Source organism: Triticum aestivum, chromosome 1B, assembly GCF_018294505.1.
Source record: "Triticum aestivum cultivar Chinese Spring chromosome 1B, IWGSC CS RefSeq v2.1, whole genome shotgun sequence".
In the NCBI taxonomy this organism is placed as follows: domain Eukaryota; kingdom Viridiplantae; phylum Streptophyta; class Magnoliopsida; order Poales; family Poaceae; genus Triticum; species Triticum aestivum.
The window spans coordinates 496,020,764-496,044,026 of NC_057795.1; the positions used below are offsets into that span (position 1 = coordinate 496,020,764).

The 23,263-nt window shown below is 44.2% G+C and overlaps 1 long non-coding RNA gene across 3 annotated transcripts; it reads right to left on the bottom strand.

Moving 5' to 3' along the window:
- Positions 1 to 3,602: 3,602 nt before the first annotated feature.
- Positions 3,603 to 8,104, bottom strand: LOC123134642 (uncharacterized). Of its 3 annotated transcripts, none has more exons than XR_006465687.1 (5): positions 7,884 to 8,104; positions 7,719 to 7,732; positions 6,583 to 6,700; positions 5,408 to 5,507; positions 3,603 to 4,417 (listed from the first exon to the last, which is right to left on the bottom strand). It is a non-coding gene; the product is annotated as an uncharacterized lncRNA (long non-coding RNA). The 3 variants fall into 3 exon arrangements; XR_006465685.1 differs by having other exon boundaries at positions 7,879 to 8,102; XR_006465688.1 differs by lacking the exon at positions 7,719 to 7,732 and having other exon boundaries at positions 7,879 to 8,102.
- Positions 8,105 to 23,263: the final 15,159 nt, after the last annotated feature.

Here is a 23,263-nt window from a genome sequence, read left to right on the forward strand (position 1 = left end):
TATTATTGATGTTGAGAATTACAATATCAATTAAGAAACTGCTCCACATTATGGTCAATACGTGTCATTAAGTGCACATGCTAAACTACGGTAACATCCATGGAGATGGCATGGTAAGATTTTTTACTATTACGACATCAGTGCACCTTATGCATACATTCTTTTAAATCTAAACTACATTGCTAACTATGACGTTATTATTATGTTCTTCAACAGAAAATCCTAAAGGATTGTGTGCCTCATCTCATGTTTCCAAAAGGTCGCCTTGATGTTATTACCTTACGGCCAAGTCTGCCTAGGATTCACCGTTGTTCATACAAGATTTCTCAGGCCGATGAAGACATGACAATCAAAAATGGAAAAACTATATGAATAATCATAGGGAGCTACTTGAAAGCAATATTGTGCGAAGCGCATGAATTGGAGACAAGATAATCTCCATTCTCCATAATGAGAGTCAGGGGCTATGTTGTTTTATGCTATTTTACCTTAGAGAGGGTAGTAGGTCCTAACTAATACTCATGATCATGTGCTAAGAAAATTAACTAGGGTTGGTTAGATGACTATGATGATGATGATGAGTATGACTTGTTATTATAATAACGAGTAGAAGTTGTTAGATAACTGTGATGATGATGAGTATGACGTGTTATTATGATAATGATGGTGTGAGTTATTATTATTATGATGATGCTTAGTTGTTATATCATTAGGAGCATGATGAGTTATTATATATATATCAAGATTGGTAGTACTTTGGATATGCACCATGTTGCCTCCACTTAAATATAATCCATTTCTCTTTCACCCACTGAAATAATAACGCATCATGATCATTAAATCATATGATGAGACTACTATATAAAAAATATACAAATACAACGTCAAAAGAACAGGAAATTTTACCAGTAGTGTGGGTAGCCGACAAGACACTAATGCTACGGAGGTGTAGTAGTAGCGTCGAGTGTCATTCACGCGCTACTACTAGGGAGGTGTAGTAGTAGCTACGGGCGACCTCCACGCGCTATTGCTATGTAGGATAGTACTAGCGCGCTCCGTCCCGCGCTACTGCTGAACATTAGCTATTGCGCCGTAGTAGTAGCGCGGGCACCCGCGCTACTGCTAGCCCAAAAGCAGGCGCTATTAGTAGGCTTTTTTCTAGTAGTGTGGCTACAAGTCGACTCCCACATATAGTAATCAAACATTGATGTGATAACTCAAGTGACACGTGATCCTCAAGTATTGTTACTATGATACATGCGAGGTATCCACCTTATTGCATGGTTTTGCTCTGATCAAAAAAGTCAAAGTTAACCACCATTTTATTGCATCTTGATAGTTTGTGCTAGGTATCCACCTTCTTGCATGGTTTTGCTCTGATCAAAAAAATTAGAGTTAACCACCATTTTATTGCATCTTGATAGTTTGTGCAAGATTTGGGCCAAATCTCGGTGCAGTGGCTTCTTCTGTGAAAGCATCAACATATATTCCAATTCTCTTGCTCGCACCGCATGAACAGGTCCTATTAGCAAATCTGGGTTAAATGTTGCATCAACATTATGCTTGACATATCCAAAAAATTGGCTTGGACCATCCATCACGCTTCAATTTGGCATATGGTGAATTGCCATCAGGAAATTTGACGCAAGAATTAGCACTGACATGAAAATTCGAGCTAATATTTGTGTTAGAAGGGAGGGAGAGGGTTTGGAGGAATAGTTCATTGTATTGCTTGAGTCTCGTGGGCATATATATAGGTGTACAATGATCAACTTGGAGTACAAGACAAGTCAGAACAAATCCTAATCTATCTCGTATTTTCTAATAATCAATATACTCAACAGTTTGCACCAATTTCCTGTGTACCCATTTTCTTCTTTCCCACGATAGGTAACATGTTGTCGTTACTAGGGTTTCTCTGAATCTTGCCTGGACAAACATCAGGTGGAAAGAGCAAAGAGCCTGCGAGATGGGAAACAAGGCTTTGAGGTGTGGCTGAGACCTCACCACTTCTTTCCTCTCCAGCCACTTGTGGTGAGCGAGGGAAACTCGGGTATTCCTTCACATAATTAGAAGTCTGCAATAGTATGAATGATCTTCTTTGATGACACTTAAGCAAAGGGTATTCCTTCACATAATTAGAAGTATGTATTCATTTTGTCATTGAGAATAAAACTACTCCGGTTCTTCCTTTGCACTATACGTGTAATGATTGTCAAGTTTTCACAAGTAGTTACTATCCTATGTAATATTGTGCAGAAAAAAGAGGCCTTGTTGGCCTCAGTGCTCAAGGCAACCCCCTTGAATATACAATTTTCTAGGGATTTTAATTGAGAATAAATGAACAGTGTGACACCATTTAGTACGGAGATTGGTATCAATTTATCAAATATGCCAGACGTATTTTGATGGAGGTTGAATAGCAATAGTGTCTTCACTGTCTAGTCTTATGCGAACCTCATTAGTTATGAGCCTATTTTTCATAGACATCATATTTTAAAACCAAAGTCCTGGTTAAGATTAAAGTGTTCATGTAGGTTTTGCAGAGGGGGTCATTTTTACTAAATGGCAAAATGAAATTGACAGTGTAGCAAAAAATCTTACTTTTGTGATCAAGAGGAAACAATTCATCATCTTTTTCTGTCTTGCCAGTTTGCAATCTTTTTCTGATGTAATCTGTTACCACCAACAAGTATATTGAATTTGTTTGGAAACCGGTTGGGTGGTATCCACCCAAAACTCAAGGGACACATCCGAGTGAGAGTTTGTGCTCTTCCATGGGCAATTTGGAATTGTTGAAATGATTGCATTTTTAATAGATCATTTGTACAAGAAAATCTATAGGTTATATTTAAGACTACGACATCAATCCGTATGTGGCCATTAGTGCAACATGTGGATGATCAAGAGCATATGTCATTTGGGTACAACCATCTGGAGACGGTCGCGACAAAATTATTCAACTACTTTGGTTGGCGTGCCAATAATAGATTATGGGTTTGAATCATGTAACCTCATCACTGATCAGTTGTGATCTTATTACCCATCTTATCTAATAGTTATTTGCTTTGAATTGTGATTTAGTAAAATGGTTGTGTGCATTACGATGAGCAGAGTTGCGGGTATCCCCTTTTAGAAATAAAAAAATAGTTTTGCAATCAGCGACCACCGCGTAGCTACATGCACCACAACTTGCCAGTTAGAGCATGTCCCTTTTGATTAAGCAATCTACCGGGGCTTCATGCCAGGAGGTATCCGCATGGTTACGTCTTTGCTTAACACTAGATGACCCGTTGTGCCCATGGCGCAAAGGCCGAGCGCAAGCCAGGTATTGGAGGAGTGTGCATTGAAATATGTAGATACAAATTGAAACATGTATAAGAGCCTTTTTAGTTGGCATACATCAAGCTAATATTATTGATAAGGCATCCTCACACTAAGAATTTCAAAAGGTAGAGCTTGCATAGTTGCACTGAGAGAACATGCAGTAGACAAAGGAAGATTGTTTTAAAGTATTGCTGCTGCATAGCACAACCATGATACAGTATGCAGCAAACAAGTGATACTGATAGACAATTATGCAAAGGCCTTTGGACGTGCACTTGAAGGCAAAAGCATATATTAGTTCAGAAGTGCACCACACAACAGTCTAAGCAGAATTTAAAGTTGATACACTGCTTTTAACCAAAGAGGCAGCAATGGAAGGCTACAGGCTATACATATCTTACTTAGAGTGCTCCAAAATGACAAATAGACCAAGTTTCTTGATATGAAACAAAAGGTAGCTGTTCTAGTAACCTTAGGAGCATCCTGGTGAGCGCATATCGACCGAAGTTTACCAAAAGCTATCTCTTGTAGTCTCCAGGCGCTGTTCAAACTTCGTACCAATATAGCGCAGCCTCCGTGTTAGTTTTTCAATGCTTGCAAGTGCTGCTTTCATAACCCCTTTGGTGTTATCCTATCCACTCAAGTGTCGAGCAGTCGTTGTGTTTTGTATTTGAGTAGAATATGAACTCATATATCTGACGGCGTAGTACCACCCTTTGCGTATCTTCTTGATTGTCTCATTCGCTGCTACTAACTATCTGACCAGGTGCTTGAGTTGATTTTCTAGCCTCTTGACATTAGTGTAGTGGTAGTCTCTCATTTCTCTGCCATATGCATTTTCCATGTGCCTAATAGCTGCGATAGCAGCACTGTCTTCTGCATCTTCATAGCCATCTAAAATTGCACCCGATATTGAGGTCGGAACAAGCAAACCATCAACCAATTGCGAGGAAGAATTGAAAGTAACCGTCACACGATTCTTGCCGCCCAGACATATCTTGTGATAGTAACTTGCAGGGGGCAACTTTAAAGCTTTTAGCATAAGGTCAAATATGTGGGCATAAGGAATTACTATCAGGTAGTCATCTTCCTGTAGAGGAAAAGTAATGGTATGCCAAATATCATGATTAGAAACCAGTAAGAATGATTGATAAAATAGTAAAGATGTATTCTAAATGCATATATAACGCAAAATATAGTGCACTCTATTTTCAATGATGAATTGTCTATATGAATTCAAAAGTATGTCACTGACTATATGTATTCCATCTGAATATGGAAGAAATGTTCCAAACATTTCTTAAAAGAGAGGTCAAAGAGAATTATATTTTCTCTAGTCTTCAGAGTTGGAAGCACATCATGGATTGGAAAAAATTCACCCTTTCAAATTTATTTTGTCTCTACAACTAATAAATCGATAGCAACTCAGTACAAGCAGGATACAGAACAAATGTCACTATTATTTATGGTGACATCATAAACCAGTAGCCACGTCTGCTTGATTCTTCTATAGAAGTTGAGATGACACTATTATTTCCGGATGACATAAATATGCTATGTGCCTCACATGGAATAAGTGCTACAAAGTCAAAATTCAGCCAAACATTCTCAGTAACGCTTTAGCTATAGAGTAAGGGAAAAAAGAGTGGCATGACAAGTATAGCTAAAATGTAGAACAATAATGCTTTTAGCACTAAGAACCTGTGAAAGCAAAATCGAAGACACAAGGGAAAAAGCTCAATCATGTGTAACAGAGGCCGAACAACAGAGATTAAACTGGCACATTGTGAAACCTGACATCTCTAGGTCCAAATTATGTGTAACAGAGGTCGCATAACAGGTATTAAAGTGGCATATTCTGAAATCTAAATTTTTTAGGAGAAAATTACTTAGGGATAATGAACTCCATGTATCCTATCGAAGTGGTAATTGTAAAAGGGGAGACGTTTTGTGTGCATACGGTAGAAACCAATCAGTGTCTTGAAACCATCTCGATAGCTGACAATTTCAATCGGGCACAGTAATTCGCTCAAGCCTATCTCTAGAATGAAGTGACCACAAAAGAGGTTTAGAACATAACCTTGGGTACAGGTGTTCTTGTCCTTGACAACGTTGAACCTGGGGATCCCTCGTCACAGACCACACCAATGTCGATATCATCCATTCGCCAGGTCTTCGATCTGAGGATGATGAGTGATATTACAGTGAGGGGAAAGCACGACCCGAAATGGAAGCACGCCCCAAAGGACCAGAAGATCGTGCAGGAATAGGACGGCGCGGAGGCATACCGCAAGCAAAGCAACTAAGGGCACGGAAAAACAGACATCACAATGCTGCAACTGAAGACAAAACAAACAGGCACAACACATTGGAATTGCTCTCATGGAAACTAAAAAAGAGAAGCATAGCTTAGGAACCATAAAAAACAATGCCATGGGCAAGATAATAAGGTGTGACAGCAAAACAAATTTACAAACTGAACTCAGGAACATGGAATACAATATCATCATCAAATAAATAGAACAGTCGAATAAGAACAACAACCCACACTGACTAAATACATCACACAGACGCTACAAGCCTTAAATACAGCAATGCTAGCTTAGGAGGCGGATGTGGATGGGCACGAGAGACACTAATAGATGGGTCTGTGGTGGACGAGCGTGTGGAAGCGAGAACCCTCTCCAAATAAGCTGCATAGCGAACAACCGATGCAGCAACAACACTCGCACTGTTTCCACAATTCCTATAGACAACAACGGATTCATGGTTGTAATCCCTAACCACAAAGCCATACAATCCCTGCAAAAACCTAATTGCCTCACGAGCAACCTGCTCATACGCTTCCGCACAACCCAGACACGCAGGACACCAAAAAAACTCTATGCCATCACCAAAACACCATGCCCAGGAATTTGAACCTCTAACCCAGCAAGGACATCGCCATTCTCATCGACCTCACACAGATAGCTAAGAGGAGGAAGCTCATAGTAGGCTACCACAACCTCTAGAATAGGCACAACAAAATGTACCACAACAGGCAACCTGAGCATGGGAAGCAACGATAGAATCACATGCAGAAAAGAACGTTCGAGAGCGATCAGTAAAATTAGCCATAAGGAACAATCATCAACAAGTAATAGTAAAGAAAGACACAAAACGACACAATGCACGTAACATACATAGTTAGAACCAAGCAGGAGAGTAACTTTTAAAGGATCACAACAAAGGAAAGGGCAGGGAAGAAGATGGAACCTTGGCAAGATGAAAGACAAGGCGTGGGGCGTCAGGTGAACCAAACTGCAGCAGGCCTTCCACGAACCGGGAGCGAGGAGATCAGTTGATCGGGCAGCCAGACGTCGGAAAGGAGGACCTACAGCACATGGAAAAGCAAGCGAACGTAAGTAAACCCGTATTAACCCATGGACTCGCCTTGTACAGTGTAAGTTTTCGTAATATATTTAAACATAGCAGGCCCTAGACCAAACAAACAGGTAGAAAGAAGGCAAAGAAGGATGACAACCGCAGCACACTAAGCACACTGCTACTCTGCTAGTAAACAAACAATATCCATTGCAATGCCACTGTGAAAAATAAAAAATAGAATATTTTATTATGACTGAGTGTAGCAAACCTGATGACTACGAAAGGATATGATTATTAGCCTGACCAAATTCGACTGGTATTAACTAAAAGTCTTTCTCGTGAAAGAGAGTGAACTTTCAGTCACGTGAATCCTTATATGCTTCAGGTTTGCTAATTTAATCAGAGCAAATTGATGAGCCTATGGTGTAACTGTATGTATGTACTGAAAAAAAATTATCGAGCTACTTGCACGTCTAAAACTGACAGGAACACAAACAAAGCTTTTTTGATTGAATCTAATATATCCAAACATTGCAGGCCCTAGACCAAACAAACAGGAAGGAAGGCAAAGAAGGATGACAACCACAGCAGCTACATGTGTAGGAAGAGCAGACAAAAAATTAATGAATAAGAACAAGCTCCAGTCAAACAAACAGAGGCATTTAATCAGATGCACATGAGCATTAAAGGGTAGACAACTTAGGAACAAACATAAATTGAATTCACCTGTGCCAGAGCCCATGGCCATACAAACCTAGACCGAAACAAGAGACAAGCAAAGTAGTCCTAAACTAATCCAGTCAATGCCTAAACCTAGGAACCGCAGCAACCAAAGCAGAGAAACATATGTAAAATCACCTCCTAGAACGACCACACATTTGTAAAATCACCTCCTAAAAGCACTACACAGCAGATCTAACACTCATTCATGCCACAGAAAATAAAGAAACGGTCCCAGCCCGGCAAAAACCTAGTCACGCATTTCATCGAGCAGATCATAAGCAGGGGAGCAGGCAAAACCTCACCTCACAAAGAAGGACTAAGCAGACGCACAAGCGGAGAGCAAACCAGACGCAGCAGCCCCGCAAACAAGAAGAAAGGAGAGGGGACAAGCAAGAACAAGTCAGCAAAGATCAACCTACGACGGAAGCAGTGGGAAATCAACCAAATAAAACAAGAACTCACCCTACCCAAACGGAACAACAACAGCGCGAGGAGCCATGACGGAAACAAGCGGACGAGGGCGTGACGAGCAGACGAGGACCGACAACGGCGAGCGATGAGGAGCAACAATGGCGGGCGAGCGGATGAGGGCAAGGCGAGGAGATGCAGGCGGGGGAACCGGGGAAGTGGGATGAGACGGGAGGCACAGAGGGAGAGACGAGCAGAAGGAGACCACGCATCCGGACCCAAACAGCCGTTGTAACTCCTAGAGAAACCTAGAGAGAAACCCAACTCGCCCGACGCTTGGGACCAAGGACAGAAAGGGGCCACCTGCAGCGTGACAAGGTCAAGCCAGCCCGCGTAGCAGCACGCAGAGGACGAATAACCTCTTTTACCCAGCGGGCCGAAGCGAGCCGCCCACGTAAACAACGGAGACCAGAACGCCACGCACCCAGGAGACCGACAGATGGGGCCAGGCGCGGCTGAAGCCGAGGCGCCGCCGCTGGGTACAAACAAGGGAGGTAAAGAACGATCCGCCGGCCCGCGAAAACCGCCCTGCCAACCCATGACCGCTGCGAACCTACGAACGACGCACTGCCAGCCCGCTGTAAGAAACGCATGCACGCACACCCCGTCCCGCTGCAATGCTGGCCCGCGCGCAAGCCTGGCCCATGGGTCAGCAGCTCTAGCTTGATCACGCGGCGTATAGGAAAACGAGCGATTGGATGTTTACCACGGCGATTAAAAGGACGCTAGCGTCGGCCAGCGAGGCACATCGAGCGAGCCGGATGAATTTGAACCAGCGATGGCGCTAGAACGGCGGGTTGCATAGCTTGATTCATATGTTCAATTTGCAAAAAAGGGGGGCCGACTGTAGCACATGGTAAGTTGACTGATTTTTCTTTTAGAGTCAGTCGATTCACTACAAATTGCATTTAGTCGATTTGCTCGCATGTCCGCCTACTTCCTACTCGATCGGTCGTACTAGCTGCTCACTTCTTCTTTTTGACTTCAAGGCCCAACTATAGCACATCGTGTGCAATGGACATTGAAATTCATGCATAGGGCTGGTACTTCTTTCATGTGTAGATCAGCAAGAGCTCCGTAATTTTTATGTGTACCTGAATCCCACACTACGTATGAATTTGACTTAATTCAACATACTAGTTCACTTTGCATATGACAATTTGAACAGAGGAAAAATAAAGAACTGCAAATTTCTTGGTAAGAAAAAATGAATCATGGGAGGGAATTAACCCTAAATTAAACAAACACACATAAACCGAAAATAATATTCTGCAACTGTGGGTAAAAAATAAAAAATAAAAAAAATACTTTCTTTGGCCTTCTCATTCCCAACACTAATATACTAAAAAAATGAAGTTTTTTAAGAAAGAATGAATTTGTGACATAAGTACTACCCTTTAAAAAAATGAACAAAAAATGTGCAAAAATAAAACAATTACACACAATATACACAAATTGCGCTTTTTTAAATATGCAAGAATAAACATATGATAATGTAATTTTTGTAAATAATAAATTTCTTACAAAAGGAGTTAATTAGTGCCATTTGTATTACCCTTGTAGAAGAAAATAAACTAAGCTAAACTAAAAAAGGTTTATAAGGAAGAATAAATTAATGGCATTGGTATTACCCTTTATTAAGAAAAAAACCACACACAACTTTACACTGAAATCGCACGCACCGCTACTACCAATACGCGTGGCTGTGAGGGCCCACGCACCACTTACGACCCTGTCTTCTTCCTTATCTACTCGATCCCCGTTCTATTTTGCCTTTTGCTTTCTTCCACGCTACCATCAGATCGATCCCACGTCGGCTCGCCTCTCGGGCGCGACACACGAGTCGCCTGTGTAGGGAGGAGTGCGCAGCCGAGGCGCTCTCGTCGCCATGGCTACCGTCAGCTAGCTGGGGGAGGACACCCAGCGCGTTCGAGCTCCACCACTCGCTGTTTGCAGCTCTGACACTAGTCGGTTCCAGCTTTCGCCCAAACGGATGTAGCTCTGGCCTGCTAGTTGCAGCTCCATCAACCGCAGGTTCCAGCATCTCCCCTTACCGGTTGCAGCTCTCTTCCCTGCGGTTGTTGCTCCTCCACTGGCCGGTTCCAGCATCGGCAGCGAGCGGGGCTGGAACCAGTGCATAGGAAAGCTGGAACCAGAAGTTCGCCGTTCTGGGGCGATCGGAGGTTTTTCGCTAGAAGCAAGGGCGCCGTGCTGGAACCAACAATGCCCCGTGCTGGAACCGGCAGCGAAAATTGTTGGAACCGGCTATCTGGTGTGCTGGAACCGGCGGCGAAAATGATACAAGTCGATGGGACTATGTGCGGGGACCAGCCACCGGAGCTGCATCCAGTGACCCAAATTGCTACATCTGACATCAAGTTTTGCTGGAACCATAGAAATTCACCATCAACGACAAAATCAGGTGGACGACACCAGCGAGATTATTTTCTTTGCTGGAATCGGCACACCCATTTGCTACAACCAGCAAACATATTTGCTACATTGAGTAACCGAGGTGAGGTTTACTGCAAGCTCGTCGACGTGTGCTGCGACCGGCGACGGTCACCACCGGAGTTGCGACCGTCGCAAACCAGAGCTGCGAGCGTCACCACCGAAGGCAAGCATCACTAGTAGAAAAAGGGCCTAATGTTCAGCCCTTTAGTCCCGGTTTGTAAACGAACGAACACTAATGTGACCATTACTGCCGGTTCGAACGACTATGCATTAGTGCCGGCTCATTTGTGACCTATAGTCCCGATTTGTGTCACAAACCGGTACTAAAGGGGTGGTGGCATGCTAGCGTCAGGCCGGGGCCACACGAGCCCCTTTAGTCTCGGTTTGTGACACAAACCGGCACTAAAGGGCCAACCTATAGTCCCGGGACTAAAGGGGTATAACCAATATTTTAAATAGCGCGCTACAAAATATAGCGAGGACCTTCTCTAAATGCTACACAAGTTATAGCATGCTAATAGCGTGCTATATTTCAAAATAGCGTTTACAAAAAAAATCAAATATACCTAGAAATAAAGTATTTAAGCAACTAATTTTTTCATAGGAGCAAGCAATATATGCATAAGGGCCAAATCCAGCACATAAAAAGGAGTGAGAAAGGGATGAGAAGTGAGAACTAGGGTTAGCCGGTTAGGTCTCGTGGGAGAATCTGATAAAAGGAGTGAGAAAGCTAGTGGTCGTGGGTTGGTTTTGGCCTGCTGGGCTGTGCTTATTTCAGTTTTGCATGGTCTGCACGTTGTAACGTTACAACGTTACAACGTTGTAGCGTGTGTAGCACGCTAATTACGCAATTAGCACCGTAGCGTCCGATTTTGCCCAAACGTAACGTCTCCCTTCCAAATATGCTATAACCGCGTTATAACGGCGAAATAGCGTGCTATTTAAAATATTGGGTATAACCTTTAGTCCCGGTTGGAGACACAAACCGGGAGTAAAGGGCAATTGTCAAACTCTACCCCCCCCCCCCCCCCCCGTGTATCGCCATTTCAGTTTTGTAAAAAACAAAAGAAAATGATAAAAACTTCAAAAACTAAAACCCTTCAAGATGTAGTTATGTTACTACATCTACTAGTTAGGAAAATTAAAAAAACTTAAATTTGGACATGTTTTGCAAAAAAGTGTTATGAAAAAGTAAAACGGTCATATGTTTTGCATACGCTGTCGAAAAAAATGCATAATATATAAAAAAATCAGCATGAAAATCCGCATCCGATTTCGACGGTCGTAGGCCTATTTGCAAATTTTTAGAATCCTCAAATTCTTAAAGGAAAAAAAGATATGCTCAAATTTCTGGGTTTTTTGACTTTTTGTTAAATCTGGTCAAACTGTGGTCAAATTATGGTCAAACTACTTATTCAAGAAATATTAGTGTTAATAAATAATTATTTTAGTTTTTTTGAGTTGTGGTCAAACTATGGTCAAATCTGGTCAAACTGTGGTCAAACTACTTATTCAAGAAATATTAGTGTTACTAAATAATTATTATTATTTAGAATAATAGTTTCAAATTCAAACGGTTAAACATGTGACTTCATGCTCAAGCTAAACTCCTGAGGGTTAATAGCATTGACAGCTTACTATTGTCAGGTAAACAACAAGTGCAGACTTGGAAACTAGGGGGAATAGAACTCATAAGTTAAGCGTGCTCAGGCTGGAGTAGTGAGAGGATGGGCGACTCGCCGGGAAGTTAGACGATTTGGAATGGTGAGGGGTGATTAGAGCAATGATGAGGGGTGATTAGAGATTAAATCGTAAAATAATTCGGAAATTTGAAAATCAGACAAAAATCAATTTTTTTCAAAAAAATCAATAAAATAAAATAAAGGTCCCCCAGCCCCCAGCGCGGGCTCATGCCACGTGGTGCCCCTTTAGTGGCGGTTCGTGTTGAAACCGGGATTAAAGGATGGTATCTTTACTCCCCACCCTTTAGTGCCGGTTACAGAACCGACACTAACACTAGTAGAAAAACACCTAATAGTCCCGGTTCGTAAGGGCCTTTAGTCCCGGTTCATGAACCGGGACTAATGGGCCGTTACTAATACCTCCACCCATTAGTCCTGGTTCAAACCAGAACTGGGACCAATGTGCCTCCACGTGGCCCTGTGCGCCGAGCCCAGTCAGGGGGCCTTTGGTCCCGGTTGGTGGCTCCAACCGGGACCAAAAGGCGTCCACGCGTCAGCATTCCAGTGGCTGGAGTTTTTGTTTTTTTTAAAGGAGGGGAGGTTGGGGGTTTTGGGGGGTTAATTTAGGTGTTTCATATATTGTGTTAGCTAGCTAATTAATAGAGAGAAGTGTCCTCTCTTATGTCCGTGCTTGGTCGACGCTACATACTATATATACATAAGTGATCGAGAGAACCATTCAGTACAGAAGTTCGTCATGCATACCGAGAGAAGTGATCGATCGATCTCTCCTTCTCCGAGAGATTGGTCGAACAACAAGTTTTCGTATCATGTATCCGACGCTACTGGCTACATACATGTACAATATGTATAAGATCTCTTAATTACAAATCCCTAGCATTTGAAATCAATTTCCACATGGTATTCTCCGGCTTTATTGATGACGTGGTCAAGAAAGAATCCCGCCAATTCCTCTTGAATTGCTTTCATGCGATCTGGTTCTAGGAGTTCATTCCGCATCTGCCACGTCTAATTTGAAGAAGGGAGTTAATTAATACATATATATGAATGAAAACTCAACAGAAATGATGGTGTAATAAAATGAAATTGTGAATATTATTGCTTACGCACTTCATATTGTCTTTGAGAGTAGCCCTGCTTGTTTTTCAAAGTCACGGTGTGGATGAACTCGCACACGTAGTATCCACAGAAATCATTCCCTTCCTCCTGCCACAAGCACTTTACGAGAAATAGAGGTCAATCAAACTAATAATGAAGCATTATAAATGGCATTGATGAAAGTATAGCTATAGAATCAACGGGAGATGCGCACAACTAGCTAGCTAGTAGTACTTACTTTCGGCCATTTATATGCCAGCTCCTTCGGCAGTCCCGGAGCTTCTGCGGTGAACTGTTTCCAAACCCTGCAAGACAAAGAAAATTATTATTATTACTTGAGATATCAGGAAATGAACAAAAAGTTGCCGATATGGTGCGATAATGATCGATTGAACTTACTTGCTGAGCATTTCAGTGATGTCCGCATAGGATTTGGGATCTTTCCGTCTCGAGTCTAAGACGGTTACTAGTCCACGCTCAAGCTTAATCTCCAGAAGAATATAGTGGTACCTGCGCACGCATGCATAACTCATCAATTACATTACTATAAGCTCGCTTGAGTAATAAGGGAAACCGAATATGCACACGACAGTAACACTCACAGGCCGTTGTAAGGAAAGAGTATGGTATCTTTGTTTTGATTTTTGATCAACGATTGTAGCAAGTTGTCCTCTACCTCTTTGACGTTCTTTTCAACCAGAAATACATCTATGATATTTGTGTTAATGAACCCAATATCATAAATTTCTTGTTTTTTGCACTCGACGATCTTCAATCTGCATAATATATTAAGGATAATTAATTATAAATACATGCAATGAAAGAGCCGAGCTATATATAGAGACTTAATGACAGAAATAGTACTTACAGGCAGTAGCAAAAGACCATTAATTTATCGAGGGCCTTTTGATTGAAGAACTCGAAGAACTCCTCAAATGGAATAGTCAACAGATCATTTGCAAAGAGATCGTGCTCCTCTTTAATATGCAGATACAAAGCATTCTTACCCTCAGACTCTCTGCAGGTTTCTATGTACCAATTATGGAATCTTCGCATCATTGTTGTTAGAGATTTTTCATCTTTAACGAGAGTCTTCCCGTACTCGTATCTATGTTCGTCCACCTCCAAGAAATCAGGAAGTGCATCATCGGGTAGGTAATCGTCAAGATTGCCATAACCGGCCACCGTCCCCGGAGCATTAGACACATTGAGCGGGGGGCACGATTGCTGTGCTTGTTCGCCGAGCTGGGCAATTTTTTTCCCCTTTGCTCGTTCTTTTGACCTTTTAGCACTGACAGTAGTTCCCGACCGCTGGGCTTGGAGATATGTTTGTTCAGTAATGCGCTCATAGTTGGTTCTCGGCGGAGACTTTGGTGGTTTCCTCAGGGCGTCAAGAGTGCGCTTTGCTTTCACCGGATCTACCTTCTCCTCCGGAGGTGGATGTCTCTTTTCTTTCACCCCTTCAAAGAACTCCTTCACGTGGGTCCGCACAATCGTATCGTTTTCCTCCTCGGACCTCTCGTACGGTAACTTCTCTAGAGGCTTGAGAGATGATGGACCGTATTTGTATTGCCTCCCGCCTCTGGTTGTGCTGCTAGACGCCGGAGCAGACGGAGAGGCTGCGGCGTCTGTCTTCTTTCGTGCTTGCTTACGAGGCAGAGAAGGAGTACGACGCGCCAGAGCAGCCGGGGCGGCGGCGGGTCTCTTTCGCCCTTGCTGGCGAGGCGGAGAAGGAGGATGCTGCTGGCTGCTCGGGAGCGCCGGCGCAGGCGGAGAAGGAGGCGGAGTGCCGCCATGCGCCGAAGAAGGAGGCGGAGTGCCGCCAGGCGTGCCCTGATCGTCACTCGCCGGAGGAGGAGGCGGTGGAGAAGGCGGAGTGCCCTGACTCGCCGGAGCAGGAGGAGGAGGCGGAGGCATCCAGTTCAAAAGGTTGATGAGCTCCTTCTTCCATAGGCATGGAGTCTTCAGAGCAGAACCCAGCCTAGTCTCCCCTTCACCGGTAGGATGGTCAAGCACGAGGTCCTCAAATCCCTTCGTTATTTCATCCACCATCACCTTAGCATATCCTTTTGGAATCGGCTGGCAGTGATAAGTTGTGCCGGGTCCACTAGGATAAACTTGGCCAACAGCCGCCTTGACCTTGAAAGTCATCCATCGCGCCATCATGTGGCAATTTTGAGACTCCGTGATACCATCCACGGGATAGCTGGCAGGAACCGTCAAGACATGCTTCGACTGAAGCAGCTTGGTGGAAGCCACACTGGTTCTTGGCTGAGATGGCGGGGTAGCTTTGGGGGAAGCTTCGGCAGGTCGTTTGCTGCGATCTGCTGCTTCTCGTTCCTCTTCTCGATCCTCTATCCCCATTACCTTTTCGTGCAGCGCCTGCAGTTGGTCCTGCTCCAGTTTCTTCCTCCTCTTGTGGGTTTTGTAACCCCCTGCGTCCGGAAAACCAACCTTCCATGGAATGGAGCCTGGCGTGCCTCGTGTCCGTCCAGGGTGCTCAGGATTCCCAAGGGCCATTGTGAGGTTGTCCTTCTCCCTGTTTGGAAGGAACGTCCCTCGTTGCGCTGCATCGATATAGTGTCGAAGGTTCTTGACTGGTATTTCCAGTTGCTCGTCCGTCCACTGGAAAAACCCTGTTACAGGGTCCAAGGTTCCGCCAGACCCGAAGAACCAAGTCCGGCAACGGTCTGGCCATCTCATTGTCTCTGGTTCGATCCCTTTTTCAAGCAGATCATTCTCAGCCTTGGACCACTTAGGCCGGGCTTGCAGGTAGCCACCTGAACCCATGCGATGGTGAAGCGTCTTCTTCGCAGCATTTTTCTTGTTTGTCTTCGACATCTTCTTACTCTTTTCCAATGTCTTGTGGGCCACAAATGCGGGCCAGTGATCTTTGATCTTCTCATATTTGCCGATGAATTCTGGTGTCTATTTATTTTTGACAAACTGGTTCAGCTCTTTCCTCCACCTCCTCATTAGGGTTGCCATCTCCTTAAGAGCACAAGACTTGATTAATTCCTCTTTAACTGGGTTCTCCGGATCCTCCTCTGGCGGTAGGGTGAAATTTGCCTTCAGCTCAGTCCAAAGATATTCTTTCTGCATATCATTGACATAAGACACCTCAGGGTCTTCCTCCTTAGGCTTATACCATTGCTGGATGCTGATCGGGATCTTCTCCCTAACAAGAACCCCGCACTGAGAAGAAAATGCCTTCCTTGTCCGGATGGGTTCAATCGGTTCGCCGTCGGGCGCGATTTCTATGATCTCAAACTTTTCATCCGAGCTCAACTTTTTCTTTGGGCCTCATCTCCTTACCGAAGTTGTGCTCGATCCGGAGGGCTAGAAATTATAAGAAAGAAAGACGAGAGTAATTAATATGTGTACATATACCAAAACAATGGAAGCATCAATTAACTAGTCAGCACGGGCTTAACTAATATATATATACCTGGTCGGGCTCGGTTCGGTCACCGGAGCAGTCAGCACGGTCTCCTTCTTGTTCCTCCATTGTGTCACCGGAGCCATCATGAACATAGTCCTGTTCTTGTACTGGCATTAATGGGCCGAAGCCATCATGAACATAGCCCTCTTCTTCACCCCGTTCTTCCAACTGACCAACAACGGTGTCGAGGAGAAATGACGCAACTTCATCCCTTCCATTTGAGATTATGTCCCTCGATATCGCTTCTGCTTCTTCGTCTCGGCAGTGCTCCATAGTTTCTGCAAATATTTACAACATGTTTATATATGGTACAGATGGAACTAGTGGCAAACGTAGAACTAGCCAGCTAATCACAATAAGGAATCATGTTAGTGGCCTCGACACTGCTTCTCTAGGGTTTGGGGTCGCCTCGACACAACAACGCTTCGAGAGAGTTAATTTGTCGGGTAGGGGCGCGGCGGGAGGGGGTAGGAGACCAACATCGTTTTCTCTCTAGGGTTTGGGTGTCCTCGAGAGTTTTGGTCGAGCAAGAGGGCCGAGGGGGGGTATTTATATCGACCGCCCCTCATGTCGAAGTTATCTCGAGGGGGTTATATCGACAACGACGAGAAAGGAAAATAATTAAGGAAAAGGAAGAAAAGAGGAAGAAGGAAGAAGGAAGAAGAAGAAAAAAAAGAGGAGAACAAGAAAGGAATAGAGGAGAAGAAGAAAAAATAGAAAAAAAATTCTATTTTTTCTTCTTCTCCTCTATTCCTTTCTTCTTCTCCTCTTCTTTTTCTTCTTTTTTCCTCTTCTTATTTATTTCTCCTCTTCTTCCTCTCCTCTTCTTCATCTTCTTATTTACCTTTTTCCTCTCATTCTTTTTCTTCTTCTTTCTTCCTTCTTCCTTCTTCCTCTTTTCTTCCTTTTCCTTATTTTACTTTAAATTTCTCCTCTACACTAACCTAAAATGCACTAACCTAAAATCGATATCTACTAACAACTTAAATATATATATATATATATATGAAAAAATGCACATATGAAAAAAAACATCATCATATCATCAACAGAAAAAATAGTATTTTTTCTAAAAATCTATCTTTTGCATATATACATCAACATATATATACACTAACCTAAAATGCACAAAAATGCTATCGGAGAGGGGGTATATCGACCCCCCTCATGTATCCACATACATACATCTATACATACATATATACTTACATATATGTATAAATTTTTGCATATATAAAGTTTTTCTAAAATCTAACTTTTGCATATATGAACATATATACATAGAGAACATATACATATATACACAGAGAACATATACATAAAATGCACAAAAAAATAAGAGGAAAGGGCGCCGGCGGCCGGACCGAAGGCGGCGGCGTGTGGTCGGGGCGACGGCGACGGGGTTGGGGAAGGGGCGGCGCGCGCGGTGACGGCGACGGGGTCGGGGAAGGGGCGGCGCGCGCGGCGACGGCGACGGGGTCGGGGAACGGGTGCGCGCGCGGTGACGGCGACGGGGTCGGGGCAGGGGCGGCGCGCGCGGCGACGGCGACGGGGTCGGGGCCGGCAGGGGCGGCGGGCGCGGCGACGATGTCGGGGCAGTGGCTCGGTGGCGGCGACGGCGACGAGGAGAAGAGGCGTCGGGGCGAGAAGAAAGAGATGGATTTTGACGAAAACTGCTAAGTCCTGTATATATAGCAAGAGCATTGGTCCCGGTTGGTGGCACCAACCGGGACTAATGCACCATTTAGTCCCGGTTGGTGCCACCAACCGGGACCAAAGGCCTCTTTTTCGGCAGCCCAAAGGGCGGGAACCGTCGGCCTTTGGTCCCGGTTGGTGGCACCAACCGGGACTAATGCCCCCCCTTTAGTCCCGGTTGGTGCCACCAACCGGGACCAAAGGCCTCTGTGCTGCCCGCCTCGGGGCCAAAGTTTAGTCCCACCTCGCTAGTCGAGAGGGGGGCGCAGTGGTTTATAAGCCCCACTGCCGCACCCCTCTCGAGCTCCTCTCCATCGCAGGCTTTCGGGCCTACTTGCTATTGCTATTGCTTTGCCTGACGGGCCTGTTTTAATTATTACGAGGGCCGAACCATAAGACATTAAAGCATTTCAAATGAACTATGAAAAAGTTGAAAGTTGGCATGGTATCATAAATTGACCCACATAGCATGTGCATGTACAAAACGGACAATGGTATCATACTCGTCAGTTACAAAGTTGGCATGGTATCATCATAATAGTTGTGGGAGAAAGTCTTCACTTTTTCTTCGCTTGTGTCATTTGCTTATTGCGCCGTAACCATGGATAATCTTCATCGTTTATCAGGATGCTGGGGTCAGCCTTGACTTTGAAGGGAGGAATTTCATGAAACTTTTCATAATCTTCAGACATGTCTGTCTTGTCCTCCACTCCCACGATGTCCCTTTTTCCTGAAAGAACTATGTGGCGCTTTGGCTCATCGTATGATGTATTTGCTTCCTTATCTTTTCTCTTTCTCGGTCTGGTAGACATGTCCTTCACATAGATAACCTGTGCCACATCATTGGCTAGGACGAACGGTTCGTCAGTGTACCCAAGATTTTTCAGATCCACTGTTGTCATTCCGTACTGTGGGTCTACCTGTACCCCGCCTCCTGACAGATTGACCCATTTGCACTTAAACAAAGGGACCTTAAAATCTACTCCGTAGTCAAGTTCCCATATGTCCACTATGTAACCATAATATGTGTCCTTTCCCCTCTCGGTTGTTGCATCAAAGCGGACACCGCTGTTTTGGTTGGTGCTCTTTTGATCTTGGTCAATCTTGTAAAATGTATTCCCATTTATCTCGTATCCTTTCCAAATCAATACAGTCAAAGATGGTCCCCTGGATAACAAGTACAGCTCATCACAAACAGTGTTGTCACCTCTGATACGTGCTTCCAACCAACTGCTAAAAGTCCTGATGTGTTCACATGTAATCCAGTCGTCGCACTGCTCCGGGTGTTTGGAGCGCAGACTGTTCTTGTGTTCATCGACATACGGGGTCACCAAGGTAGAGTTCTATAGAACTATGTAGTGTGCTTGAGACCAAGAATATCCGTCCCTGCATATTATTGAGTCCCTTCCAAGCGTGCCTTTTCCAGTCAGTCTCCCCTCATACCGCGATTTAGGGAGACCTATCTTCTTAAGGCCAGGAATGAAGTCAACACAAAACCCGATGACATCCTCTATTTGATGGCCCATGGAGATGCTTCCTTCTGGCCTAGCGCGGTTACAGACATATTTCTTTAGGACTCCCATGAACCTCTCAAAGGGGTACATATTGTGTAGAAATACGGGGCCCAGAATGACAATCTCGTCAACTAGATGAACTAGGATGTGCGTCATGATATTGAAGAAGGATGGTGGGAACACCAGCTCGAAACTGACAAGACATTGCACCACATCACTCCTTAGCCTTGGTATGATTTCTGGATCGATCACCTTCTGAGAGATTGCATTGAGGAATGCACATAGCTTCACAATGGCTAATCGGACGTTTTCCGGTAGAAGCCCCCTCAATGCAACCGGAAGCAGTTGCGTCATAATCACGTGGCAGTCATGAGACTTTAGGTTCTGAAACTTTTTGTCTGCCATATTTATTATTCCTTTTATATTAGACGAGAAGCCAGTCGGGACCTTCATACTAAGCAGGCATTCAAAAAAGATTTCCTTCTCTTCTTTGGTAAGAGCATAGCTGGCAGGACCTTCATACTGCTTTGGAGGCATGCCGTCTTTTTCGTGCAAACGTTGTAGGTCCTCCCGTGCCTCAGCTGTATCTTTTGTCTTCCCATACACGCCCAAGAAGCCTAGCAGATTCACGCAAAGGTTCTTCGTCACGTGCATCACGTCGATCGAAGAGCGGACCTCTAGGTCTTTCCAGTAGGGTAGGTCCCAAAATATAGATTTCTTCTTCCACATGGGTGCGTGTCCCCCAGCGTCACTCGGAACAGCTAGTGCGCTGGGACCCTTTCCAAAGATTACGTGTAAATCATTGACCATAGCAAGTACGTGATCACCGGTACGCATGGCGGGCTTCTTCCGGTGATCTGCCTCGCCTTTGAAATGCTTGCCTTTCTTTCGACATTGATGGTTGGTCGGAAGAAATCAACGATGGCCCAGGTACACATTCTTCATGCAGCTTGCCAGGTATATACTATCGGTGGCAATTAAATAGTGCGTGCATGCGTAGTATCCCTTGTTTGTCTGTCTTGAAAGGTTACTAAGAGCGGGCCAATCGTTGATGGTCACGAACAACAACGCCTTTAGATAAATTCCTCCTGTTTGTGCTCATCCCACGTACGTACACCGTTTCCATTTCACAGCTGTAAAAGTTCTTCAACTAATGACCTTAGATACACATCAATGTCGTTGCCGGGTTGCTTAGGGCCTTGGATGAGAACTGGCATCATAATGAACTTCCGCTTCATGCACATCCAAAGAGGAAGGTTATACATACATAGAGTCACGGGCCAGGTGCTGTGATTGTTGCTCTGCTCCCCGAAAGGATTAATGCCATCCGCGCTTAAAGCAAACCATACGTTCCTTGGCTCACTTGCAAACTCATCCCAGTACTTTCTCTCGATTTTTCTCCACTGCGACCCGTCAGCGGGTGCTCTCAACTTCCCTTTCTTACGGTCCTCATTGTGCCATCGCATCAACTTGGCATGCTCTCCATTTCTGAACAGACGTTTCAACCGTGGTATTATAGGAGCATACCACATCACCTTCGTAGGAACCCTCTTCCTGGGGGGCTCGCCGTCAACATCACCAGGGTCATCTCGTCTGATCTTATACCGTAATGCACCGCATACCGGGCATGCGTTCAGATCCTTGTACGCACCGCGGAAGAGGATGCAGTCATTAGGGCAGGCATGTATCTTCTGCACCTCCAATCCTAGAGGGCATACGACCTTCTTTGTTGCGTATGTACTGTCGGACAATTCGTTATCCTTTGGAAGCTTCTTCTTCAATATTTTCAGTAGCTTCTCAAATCCTTTGTCAGGCACAGCATTCTCTTCCTTCCACTGCAGCAATTCCAGTACGGTACCGAGCTTTGTGTTGGCATCTTCGCAATTGGGGTACAACTCTTTTTTGTGGTCCTCTAACATGCAATCAAACTTCAGCTTCTCCTTTTGACTTTCGCATTGCGTCCTTGCATCGATAATGACCCGACGGAGATCATCATCATCGGGCACATCGTCTAGTTCCTCTTGATCTTCAGCAGCTTCGCCCGTTGCAGCATCATCATGCACATCATCTGGTTCATCTTGATGTTCAGTAGCATCACCGTATTCAGGGGGCACATAGTTGTCATCGTACTCTTCTTCTTTGTCGTCTTCCATCATAACCCCTATTTCTCCGTGCCTCGTCCAAACATTATAGTGTGGCATGAGACCCTTGTAAAGCAGATGGGTGTGGAGGATTTTCCGGTCAGAGTAAGACTTCGTATTCCCACATATAGGGCATGGACAACACATAAAACCATTCTGCTTGTTTGCCTCAGCCACTTCGAGAAAATCATGCACGCCCTTAATGTACTCGGAGGTGTGTCTTAAACCGTACATCCATTGCCGGTTCATCTGCGTGCATTATATATAATTAAGTGTGTCAAAAATCATTACAGAACATTATGAATAGATAATTAAGTGACCAAATTAATAGAAGTTCATCATCACATTAAAACCAAAGTACATACATAGTTCTCATCTAACAACATAAAGCTCTTCAGAGCATCTAAATTAATTAAACCATACACTGAAACTATGTAAAACATTTCAATGCGAAAACAAATGCGATCATAATCGCAACCAATGTAACAACTGATCCAACGACATAATGATACCAAACCTCGGTATGAATGGCATATTTTCTAATCTTTCTAATCTTCAAGCGCATTGCATCCATCTTGATCTTGTGATCATCTCGACATCCGCAACATGCAACTCCAATATCATCTTCTCCTCCTCAATTTTTTTAATTTTTTCCTTCAACAAATTGTTTTCTTCTTCAACTAAATTTAACCTCTCGACAATAGGGTCGGTTGGAATTTCCGGTTCAACAACCTCCTAGATAAATAAAATTTATGTCACGTTGGTCGGCATAATTGTCATAAATAATAAATGAACCAATAGTTATGAAAAGATAATATATACCACATCTGAATCATAGACAGGACGAGGGCCGACGGGGGCGGATACCAAAACCATCGCACTATATAAGATGCAATAATAAAAGTAAGAAAATTATACAAGTATCTATATAAATATACAAGTAAGATTATTTTTCCTTTCAGAAAGAAGATAAGAACAAGAGGCTCACCATGGTGGTGCCGGCGACGAGATCGGCGCGGGCGATCGACGGCGGTGAAGACGGGGACGGGACGTGACGGACCGCTAAACCTAGACAAATATTGAGGAAAATGGAGCTTGGAGGTCGAGCTTGGAGAGGAGAAAGCTTAAGTAGTGTGGCTCGGGCATTTCATCGAACACCTCGTGTGCATAGGAGGTGAGCTAGAGCACCACAAAGCTCTCCCCTCGCCGGCCATGAAAAACAGAGCACTGGGAGTGCTCTGCTCGCGGGCGAGGGGTAGATATAGGCAACTAATTGGTCCCGGTTTGTTCCACAAACCGGGACTAAAGGGCAGCCTTTGGTCCCGGTTCACT